General features: G+C 34.7%; 1 long non-coding RNA gene across 1 annotated transcript; it reads right to left on the bottom strand.

The window, feature by feature from the left end:
• Nucleotides 1–9,578: 9,578 nt before the first annotated feature.
• LOC132609994 (uncharacterized) lies at nt 9,579–11,830 on the bottom strand. Its single transcript, XR_009570978.1, has 2 exons — nt 11,388–11,830; nt 9,579–10,893 (listed from the first exon to the last, which is right to left on the bottom strand). It is a non-coding gene; the product is annotated as an uncharacterized LOC132609994 (long non-coding RNA).
• Between the last annotated feature and the right edge of the window lie 773 nt (nt 11,831–12,603).

Below are 12,603 nucleotides of genomic sequence, written 5' to 3' on the forward strand. Positions count from 1 at the left end.
CAACACATATATGCGTAACTAGGGCCGACAAGGCCACAACCAAGAAAGACAACTAGTCAGAAAGCCGGCAAGGCCAAACACAATACCTGTACACTGACTGATAGTCTGTAAGCCTCTAAGAGCACTAATATGCATCAACTGGTCGGGGCAGTGGCCCCGACGTACCCATAGCCATACTTTGTATATATATATATATATATATATATATTTAATGACTCTGACCAGCAACTCCGGAGAATGGAGTGCGAACATCCCTGCTGAACTTTGGTATCCTACTGAGAAAGGTACACCAATCCATCTATCGTACCTGTGGGCATGATCACAGTGCATAAAATGCGTCAGTACGAAATATGTACCGAGTATGTAAGGCAGTAAGCATAAGAGATACAGATAACTTGGGAAACGATGTAGAGACAACCTGAAACTCTGAACGAGGCCACTGAGGGTGACCATAATCATGACATAATGTAAATGCATGTCCGTAAAATCATTCCTCACTGTGGAGGCATATATCATATCATATAACAATAACAAATCCCTCTGTAGGGTGAGCCCATCATCATAACATCATCTCTGCCCAACTGATTAGTGGCAATGCATAGCTACGTGCCTACCCGGCCGCCTACAACATAGCTCGGTAAAGAAAGAAATACATCTAGGTGCACAGCTACGTGCCTACCCGGCCGCCTACAACACGGCTTGGTAAAGAAAGAAACATGTCTAGGTGCACATATAAGTGCCTACCCGGCCGACTATAGCGCGGCTCGGTAATGAAAATAAATACATATATATAAGTGCAATGAAAGACTGACCTCAGAAGAAATATCATGGAAAGAGTCAGGGTGACCTATCGTCGTTATCCTCCGACTATCATTATTGTCGCTACATTTATCATTATTTGATCATTAGGCCAAAGAAGTAAAAGTACAAGGAAACATCTTGTTATGAATTATTCACGAAGCCAAAGTCTCTTATGAAATATGATCGACACAACTTTTATCGGAAAGAGTGTGCCAACGAGAGGTTCATCACCTCAGAGCAATAGACAAGAAGATAAGGATTAACTTAATTAAAGGAAGTACAATCAACTCAACTTTGATGTGAAGAGTACCATAACTAATATCATTCTTCATTCGATAAACAAAAGGGATACGAAATGTGAAAGGTAATTCAATACAAGCTATTCGTGAGAAAAGGGTAAGCTTAACCATTTTGGGACATAATCGACACAAGTTGAACGGAAAGTCTTTTAATCGATAGCCAAAAGGAGATGTGGACCATAATTTGGTACAAGTCATAGATGAGTATGGGTCAGCTCAATTATCATGGAACGTGATCGATCCAAGTTAGCAGAACTTTTCAATGAAAGGTCATTTGAAATCTAGTCATGCCACAAAGAGAATAGAAAGCCTTACATACCTCGTCGATTGGAGGTATACACATTTCCATAAGCTTCGAACACTTTATAACTGACTTCCTACAAGATACGAACAATTCGAGATCAACTTTGAGCATATAGCCAATAAAAATCTTCATATAGGCATTTTATCGAGCAATTCGTAGGCACGAGTTTGTAAGCTCTTTTGCAGTGTAGCTTCTTGCAAAACACTACCAAAAACCTACTTTTATGCTCCTCCTTACTACCATGATTCGATCCATACCATCATAACTCCAAACAATACAACAAACCCAACACAAATAGCTCAACAATTTAGCCATGTCCATGGAAGCTTCAAGTTTTAACCATAACTTATTCATATGGGATTTTCCCTCCATTTTCTTAGGTTTAATTACTTGTAAGGCTCAAAGAAATGAAGGGAAGGTTAAATAATACCTCAAAATTTGAATAATACTCTGCAACTTAAGTTATTTGATGACGAAGCTTTCTTCCGAAAATCGAAACAACGAGAAATCTACGATTCTATGATTGTCATGTGATTCCTTATGTTGTAATCACTTGATTTGCCTTTGAACTTAGTTGTGATTGATGGAGAATAACTTTGGGAGAGTATAAGGGCTGTTCTAGGGTTTAATATTGATGAAAATGAGGGCCTAAAACGTTGGGGACTTTATTTATATCACTTAAGTTGGGCCCACTGCCCTGTGACAGTTTGCACCCTTGGACAGAAATGCAGATTTCTCTCTACTCGGACGTCGTATTGACAAACGGTAAAATGCAATGGAAACTAGACTCGTAGACCTTTGATTTGGTAGGTGGATCATCCCGTAACTCCAAGTATATTGAGAGAAAATCTCTGAGACATCTGACCAAATTTCAGTGAAATTTACAAACTTAACTTGCGACGCTCTTTGTCGACTTTCGTATTACAACTCGTTTGACTTCCAAACTTAACAAGAGACCATTATACAATTCAAATACTTATATCATTACTTGCTTAGCATGTGGAGCACTCCTAATCTCACCCAAAGTACAAGTTATCGTATTCCCAACTTGCCGACTTTTGACAAAACTCATGCTTCTTTGATTCATTCACCCTCCAAATCTTCCGCCACTTACTAATATTATTTATAGACTCTTGTAACCATTTTTATTAATAAAATAAATCTCTTTTATCCTCAACATAATTTCTTTTTGAACTTACGTCGACTAACTCATGATGCGACTTTAACGTGCGAAAATTCGAGGTGTAACATATTAGTTGTTCTGATAAATAGTTCATCGGAAATGATGTTCCCGTAAGGACCTAGTCCGGATATTGTTTGATAGTATGCATTCTCTCTTGTGTTAGTCTCTGAGGAGAATAAGTTTTAAACTTCCATGCGGCCTTAGGTAATTTCCTTATTGGGAGAACTCTACTTGCTCTTCTTACAGTAACTTTGAGTACATCAATGGCGGCTCAATGCAATACCCATGGCCGCTCATCAGATATGCTTGCAAGTATGACCACAAAATATACACACACACAAAATTTGAAGTGGGTTTAAGTTAAGAAAATGGGTTAGATTAAGTGGGTGGGATTGAGTTTAAAAGTGATGGTTTAATTTTTACAATAATTAATATATGTGGCCAATCATATAACAGATCATGTGGCATTTAAAATTGAAAAAATACCATCAAAATTAGGGTGTTAGTTTGAGGGGTATTCTTGAGCCAACAAAATAGATTGGGGTATTTTTGGACAAATAGATGAATGGAGGAGTATTTTTGAATTAATAGGTGGATGGAGGGTTGATAACCATTTGCCATAATTTTGGCCCTTTTCCATTGTAATAATGACATGACTGACATTCTATCTTTCTCTCTTCCAGCCTAGATGAGACCCCCCGGGCAGAGAAACAAAGTTAGTCGCTAATAGTTTTACTTAGTTCAGTTATAAATCTATATTTTACTTTATATACAGAATTGTAGTACTAAGACAAAATTAAAACCCAAATTACCTGTTAGTGTGAGCTAAATCGAGTCTTAAAATTTTGGAAGAATACATTTGGGAAACAGATTACCTTTGAGTTACATATATGATTTTCGTACTCGTTTCACCTACAAATGATCGCAAAATTGCAGAATTAGTTATAAATATCAAGTGCAACATTTTGCAATGTGATGTAAATCAATTTCAGAATCCGTTAGGGTAATTTAGGCCCAACAACTTCAAATGACAACATTTATAAAAGGTCTTCAGAACGAAGAAATTGCACGGTTTCTCCTGCAAATGGGCTGGTCTTTAATTTTTGTCCTGCAAATGAGCTGGTCTTTAATATTTTCTCTTCAAAATTGAACTCATACCTAGTGGGGCAAAAGTTCTTTAAGAGAGCGGGACATATTTTGTGGGATATTATGATGCAAAAAATAAAATTTACCTCAAGAAAAAGTTATTTGTTATGAGGGACAAAAATTAAATAACAGCACAAAAGAAGAGCAAAAGTGCAAATGACCCCTTGCGAGCTTAAGTGATATTGAGCCAATTTCAGATTGGGTTTAAGGCCCAAGATATTTAAAGGGTTAAAAAATATTGGAATTCTGACATGGCATAACTAACTCTAAGTGGTATTTATGGTTCGTAACTACTATTTAATTTAATTACTTTTCGTAGCTACAACAAATTTTCAATTTACACATCATAGCTATACCAAATACATAGAGTTATTCCACTGTATCTAGCTTCTCCCTCACCCATCTCTCTCTTCTCCCTCACCTTTCTCTCTCTCTCTCTCCTTTCCCTCTCCGACGCCATCTGGTGGAGGAAGTCCATCACCAGCTGGCGTTGTCTCCTCTGGTGCCCTTCGTCAACTCCTCCCGTGCCCTCTGTCGACCACTCCATCTCCTTTTTCTGGTTCTTCACCGTCACCGCCGGTCCTCCGCAACTCCTTCCCCGCCATCCACCAGATCTAAAAGAATCAAACCCTGTAGATCTCTCTTTTATGCATTTCTTTGCAGATTTGTATGAAAATACAATGTATCTGTATTCTTCATTTTCTTAATCTAAATATAGGGTGAATACATTATTCAACAAGGTCGCATTTGTATGATCTTCGGTGGAGTTGTTACAAATCTGTATGAATACAGTGTATCTTGCTTTTTTTGAGTAAATACAGTATATTCTTAAAAGGATTTGAATATATTCTTCATTTTTTTAGTGTAAATACAGTGGTATTTTGTATTTCGCCGGAGATCCGACCGGTTTTGATTGTATTCTTCCCTTTTAAATACAATATATTTTGTATATTCGCCGGAGATTTGACCGGATTTGACTGTATTCTTTATTTCGTTATTTTCTGTTTGTAAATACATTCAATGTTGCAACGTTCGGTGGAGACCTTGCTGATAGGAGCTCGAATACATTCAAATACAACCAAAACAAAAGCATACATCTATATCTATATCAATATTATATTAAAAACACGAACTCCCTGACTTGAAAGTAAAATTACGTAAATACCCTTCTTAAAAACCTAACTACCTACTTATTAAAAAAAAAAAAAAAAAAACTCTAGCAAATAGTATTCCCGCCAAAAAAGTCTATTACTCATACGAAGGGATGCATTCCTTCAAAAAAAATCTGCTACTTATTGTCATTGATATGAAGGGTTGTGCTCCTTCAGAAAAGTACTCCTACCAAACAATATTAGATTTGTGCCATGTGCCGAATACATAAAGAAACCATAGATTCTATCGTGGAATCACTATAATATGTTAAAAAAATCCCATAATCTTTTCTATACGACAAGCAAGTACCCATGGTCACATGGGTGCAACAACAGAGAAATTGATATCTTATGGGGTTTGTAGTTCGAATGACATCCCATTGATGTTCATCTTTTTTCCCTTCTTATTGGGATGCAACCACACAACCTTGAATCAAAATTCCTTTACTATTGTCTACAACTTATCCCTCTCATTATATTTTGTAGTGTTTTTTTCTCCAAAACTCTTTCCATAATTCTGCTTGTTTTATTTTTTTGAAACCATTGTTTCCTCTTTATCAATTTTGTTTGCATCCAAGTTCCACCGATTCAGTAATTAGAATACTACACAAGCTTTTTATAAAATTAACATTATGACTAACTATTTAGATTTTCATGCTTGATAATTACTGTTTATTTTTCGGCTTTGAGTTTTCCTCTCTATTTTCTTTTCCCCATTTCTTTCTTTGCCTTTTTTCTCATAATTGGAATCTGAAAATTTCCTTATAACTTTATTGATGTTATTATTGCTTATAGAATGATATGAGTTCCTCAATAAAAATTAATTGACTTATATATAATGGAAATGAATCTCAACTGTTATTGTGATGTAATAGTATTACAAGTGCATTTAATTATGTTATTTTACTTCGACTTAAGATGAACATATGTTCTTAGAGAAATTATACTAATTTATGAGAATTGGGATTGGAAATTTTCTTTAACTGTGAAAATGTTGCTTAAAATTGCATTTGCCTTCCTTTGAATTTGTCAAATTTTAGACTACAGTACTTCCAGTACTAAAGAAGAGTTACAGAAGGCCTCACATTAAAATTTATTTGTAATTATTATTATTGAGGATCTAAAAAAGTAGGAAAAGATTACTATTATTTTACAAGATTGCTAATTCCACATACTAAAAAAAAAATGGTATTTTGAATGTTTAAGCTACATTTTGAACTTTGAATTAATTATGAATAGGTAGATGGGATTATGCTATTTTCTTGGTCTGAGTTACTTGGTGTTGAATTTTTTTTATTCATGAACTTATGTTATTGTTTGATGTGAATGATACTTAAACATTCTGCATATATAATTGCACTTCCATTGTTTGGCAGTGGAAAAAAAGATAGTGAGATTTCATATAAATTTTGTATATATGTTATTTCAGACTTCATCTACTATTCAAATGTGAAATTTGTTTTGGTTGTTGTGAGACAATCCATTTTTATTTTTATATCAGTACATGACATTGTACTTAGATTTGATATTAATACGACATGCTTAAGGGGGAAATTCATAGATAGCGTAAGGTGTAAATAAAATATATGCACTTTAGTGATGAAAGAAATAGTTAAAAAAAAATTAGTATATGGAACTAAAATAAAGCCAAGTAACAACTGAATAGACAACATTGTATAATGTGAGTACATGAATGATTTATGAACATTGACCCACCACTTTTTATTCTTGACAAAGAAATTCTATCTAATTCACTAATTTGGGGGAAGATACTGAATTTTTATATTTGAAAAGGATTTTCATAGGGATCGTTTGGCCGTGAGATGTTTGGAATAATTCTTTAAAAAAAAACTTGACTCCTTTTGTCAACATCCTTTATATGGGGAGATTTTATTCAATAATAGAGTTACTTAAGTTGGATCTGTTTGCAAAGTTTGTTGTTTATTTGAAACGAGTTTAGTGTTTGTTTGGCATAAGCTTTCATTTGAAAATTACTACTTTTTCCTTACAGATATGATATTACATCTAATTTAAATTTGTTTTGAATTGATATGCAAATTCATCATCTTCAAAGAAGTGAAATTTAACGGCTTAGTTCTTATCCCACATCATCCTCAATTAATTTCTTTTGTTTCCTCATCTTTCTTACAACTTAGCGAATCATGGAGAGATGCTTTACCCATATCTAAAGATGTATTTAAAAGAAAATATGAAAGTGCAATGCAATTCAGACTACTGATCTCATATAGATGATTTGAAGTGTTGAAAGACCGTGATCATTAACTTATATAAAGTAAGAGAAATGGAAGGAGCCTTGCCATAATATTGATTAGCTATTCTCACTCCGTTTACTTTTACTGGTCAATTATACTAAAAATAAATTTTTATTTTTATTTGTCCACTTTAGTATATCAAGAGAAAGACAATTTTATTTTTCCTCTTTGCCCTTAACAGTAACTACTCATTCTCAAGTCATTTCCCAAGTTCATTGAATCTATATATCATTAATATGAGTATTATGGTCAAATATGCACTTCATTTACTGTTTATTAAGGGACGTGCAAAATCCATTGTGGACAAGTAAAAGTGAACGAAGGGAGTACTCATCTTCGGCTCTTTCACACTGAATATTCTTCTTAAATAATAGAGTATCGGGAAGCTGATTTCCAGTTATGCATTTACCTTGATGTATATGATGTTTGTATTGATTTTACTTGTCTCATATATTTGAACACCGGGGAAAAGTACATAATAATATTAGTTCGTCCATTTTTCATTAGTAGATTGTGATTATTTAGTTCTTTGTACCATTTGTCCTAGGCACTGCAAATATAATATTTGTACTTTTAATTTATGTGTCTAATTATTTTCCCAAAGATTTATCTTAATAGTATCAATATCATATTACAATATAATATAATACCCGATCCGACATACACGCGCAACGCACGTGCTGAGAAACTAGTCAATATATAAATACACTAAAATACACGGCTCTGTCGTGTGTTTAAATGTACTGGAATACAATTGAATACACATATATTCAGAGAAATTAAGGTTGTATGTATTCAAATATAGTCAAATACACGCAACATCAGATAAGGTTTGATACAACTGAACAGTGTATTCAAATACACGCGAATTAGCCTTAACTAGCTACAAATTATAAATTATTAAAAGGTAACTACGAATTGTTAGAAGCTCCAAAACCATAACTATTTGTGTAAGTTACCGAAAAAAAAAATATTTTCAAAACCCAAGCCCAAATGCACATTTTCAGAACTTTTTAGGCTTGAATTTAGGCCCAAAAATGCATTTCCAAACAAGATCAGTATTTCAAATGGGAATAGGGTGAAAAGCCCAAAACTTGTTAAAATAACTTTGGAGATTTTCATATCTTTCACAGTTATTAAAAAGAATTTAATAAGTTGATTACATTAGAAGTTGGATTAGTTCATTTAATTCAAAGTCTAAAAAATCACATGAACGTACACAAATGTTTTAAAGAAATAGCCATATTTGCAAAAAGATAGCTAAATTGTGAGGTTAATTCACTAGTTGAATTAATCGAATAATTTGGTGCTAAAGAACATGATTTATACAAAATCAACTTTCAAACCTCGTCTTGTAAACGAAAATACTATTTTAGCCTCAAAGTTTTAAACCCCGCAGGTAACCACATTTGCTGATTTTTCGAGGTGTGTACACCTTCATCGGGAGATCAATTGAACCCTTACCCATCTATTTTGTATAAAAAATGTTTTAAAAGGATAAACCTTTTTCTCAAATTGAATTTCTAATTTCGAAGCGAGCATTGGGTGGCTATCTGTTTTCAAAAGTCAAGTGATTTGATACGTTTTTAACCAAGTCTAAAAACGGTTCGTAACAATCACGATAAATAATTTGAGAGAGATGAAGTATTACTACTCTTTCCACTTTCTTTATCAACAAAGCAATAGGAAAAAGAAAACATTTTTCATGTTTCCTAATCTCCAAGCATTATAATAATTTGAGACAGATGAAGTAGTACTACTCTTTCCACTTTCTTTATCAACAAAGCAATAGGAAAAAGAAAACATTTTTCATGTTTCCTAATCTCCAAGCATTATAGTAAGAGAATAATAAACCAAACGAAATGATCGAACCATACAAGAACTCGTCGATAGAATACAACACAGACAATTAATTAGAGTAAATATTTCAAAAGGTCACTCAACTCTGAGAAATTATGTAATAAATTCATTTAACTTTGTTTTGTATTAATAAAATCACTCAATTTTATGTTATTCTCTTATAAAATCACTCAACAAGATGTGTCATCAAAAAAATCAGACATGACAAAATAAATGTAGTATTATTTGTCCCTAAACATGGAATCCACAAATAAAATAAAATAAAATAAAAAAGACTCACATCTTTGTCACGACCCAAATAACGGGTCATGAGGGCACCTACTCTACCCCCCCCCCCCAAGTGGGCGAGCCCTTCCTTTTAGCACGTTATTAAAGAAATAATGTCACGACCCAGCCCTGTGGGCCATGACTAGTGCCCGAACTGGACACTCGTATACGTACCTATTAGATATAGTCAAACTGGACCTAAGGACAATATGGAAACATGCAAAAGAACTCCAAAGGTCTATAACGTCATCATATGTATATATCCCGATAACCCGTCTCCTGAGGAGTCACAACTAATCAAAACATAATATGATATGCAAGTCGACAAGGCTGCCACTACATGTCAATATGATACGCAAGCCGACAAGGCTGCCACTACATGTCAATATGATACGCAAGCCGACAAGGCTGCCACTACATATCAATACCATACGCAGGCCGACAAGGCTGCCACTAATGACGAACATATCCATAGCACATCGTATAGACACAGCTGAACAAAACTTATACACAACCCACACATATGTCTACAGACCTCTAAGAGTATCGATAGTAAAATATGACGGGACAGAGCCCCGCCGTACCCCTGGATAAACACATATATACATCAAAAGATCTGTACCAAAAGTCTAGGCTCCGGAACAATGGAGCTCTCCAAGACAGCTTGGTAGAAATCCTAAGCTGGAGGATCACCAAAACGAGTATTTGCACCTGCGGGCATGAAACGCAGCCCCCCCCCCCCCCCCCCCCAAGAAAGGGGGTCAGTACGAGATATGTACTGAGTATATAAAGCATGAAATACATTAAGGAAGATCATAACTGAAGTAGAGATTCCAGGAGACAAGTATGATAATCAAGAAATCACTGTACCTGTGCCTTACGAAACAAAATCATGCATATCATTATCATATACCATACCCGACCCATTATGGGACTCGGTGAATAAAGTCGTGTACACATATACCATACCCGGCCCATCATGGGACTCGGTGCCATAATTATATCATCATATACATATACCGTACCCGACCCTCTAGTGAGGGACACGGTGAACAATGCAGTGAAACTGTGCACGAATACATACCCGGCCCGGGACCCAGTGAATAACACGATAGCTGTATGCACGAGTAGAATATCATGAGCAACCACATGCAACTAAATCATCATCTGAGACTCAATAGAATAAGTGGAATAACTAACACTCGAGTATCAAAGGCGATAGTCATGTTGAGTACCCTTTAAATGTCACTATGGACTATATCAAATAGAGCCTCAGGAATCATAGACATGTATCAAGATAATATGAAATAACTTATGGAAGTCAAGGACATTAGTCACCGTAGAGTCTCTAAGAATAGGAGCTTATACATACCGACTACTATCCAACGTATAAAAGACTTGAGAGGCAATAACTCAATTACCTTAAGAGTTCTAACATTAAGAAGTGAATAAGAATCATGAATCACACTCGAAACTTATGAATAGAATTACCCCAAAAGCTCATATCATACGTCACATATATCTAAGACATGCCAAAAGAAAGAAGGGATAGCTTTACATACCTTATCCGCTCCAGGCTAAATACAAATTAGATCTCGGGCTTCCCAATCTACAACAACATTATTGATATCAAATATTAACTATAGCGCGCTTAAAATCCAAAGCCTAAGCTAGCACGTTACTTAACAAAATTCGGGCATCATTTCCCCTGAAAACTTAACCATCCTCGAGATTCCAATTTAGCCAAACATCAATCAAAATACCAACAACAACAATACCAACAATTTCATATCAAACTAGAATTAAATCCATTCTTAAATTACTTCCAAAACAGCCCAATATACATTCGTATATCAATGCTTGTATACACTTCTTTATTTTCGTGTATCCATAGTATAACGGCATCAAAAATAACAACTAAAACTACAACCAGTCCCACGATATTCCAGCCCACAAAACAATTTATAACAACCACCAAACAGCCCACATGATAATAACAACAATAACTTATCCGATTTCCGCAATTAATTTCGTAGTTCCCATCTCAAATTTTAGCTATGACGGGGATGAATTTAAATATGTTTAGGAGAGAATAATTCTTACCTTATATGTCAAGAAATAATCTTCTTCCACCTTACTTCACTTCGAAGAACGCCAGAAATAAACAATGCGGCAAACACGAGACAACTAGATCGAAGCGGAGATCAAAACCCGCTATGTTGCTCTTGAGAGTAAGTACACGTTGCTGTTTTGTTTGGAATTTAATGTTGCTGCCAAGAAATAATATTTTGACGTTGCTGGATATGGTGAATAGATGCATCAATGTGTTTCCTTAATTGAATAGCTAATACATATGAACTTGCTGCAACATACATATACTAAAAGTGGAAGAGAATCAGATCTCCAAATCGTTCTTGATATTTTGTAGAAGCTTGATATATTTCTTGAGCAGAATATTACTTTCCCTTCCATAATATAGCTAACCTTGTTGTATATATCCCTTTTGGATCTGATATGATGAAAATGGTTTGATGCTATATATTTAATACTTCTTCCCATATGTAACTTTACATGGAATATTAATAAGGTTCAATGATGAATGTCCCTTTGTTCCCACGTGGCTGTATGCACTTCAAAGTGCACTTGACTCATCATACTAACATATAAGAATATGGTGGCATTATATTGTTTAGCCACTGCCACGTATTGGATACGTGACATTTATTTAATTCTATGCCTCCACTTGCAATCAAACATTTAACCAATTGTACGCATAATTAATTTCTTGATCTCAATTTATTTTAATATCAATTATTTTTAATACACTTCATATACCCATTTTAATAATTATGTGACGTAGCACTAGTCCATAGTCCCTTTTGGTACACACAAAATATTATTCTCAATCACCGTGGTCACACTTGCTAAGTCCTAAATTATTTTGGGACTTCATTCCTTGTATACACCGAGCTTTAGATTTTTATCCTTGGGTATGATCGAATTCTCCGGGCTCGGGTAAATTTGCTCATGCTGGATGGCTCAATTTCCTAGTCCAAAAATACGGGATATTATAGCTCGGACCGTATTTCATTCAAATAAATTTTGAACGTCGACGAAATTTTTTTCCTCGATTTGTTTAACTTCTAATATTTACAACCCATCCGTACCATCACTCTAACCACCTATAAGCTTGGGGAATAACCTCGTTTCAGTTACTAATGTCATTTTACTCGCACGCTTTCCAACGCACGAAAATACGGGATGTAACAAATAAATTGCGGAATGAAAGAGAATTTATACCAAGTCAACAAATATATAT

This window comes from Lycium barbarum, chromosome 9 (genome assembly GCF_019175385.1).
Source record: "Lycium barbarum isolate Lr01 chromosome 9, ASM1917538v2, whole genome shotgun sequence".
NCBI classification, from domain to species: domain Eukaryota; kingdom Viridiplantae; phylum Streptophyta; class Magnoliopsida; order Solanales; family Solanaceae; genus Lycium; species Lycium barbarum.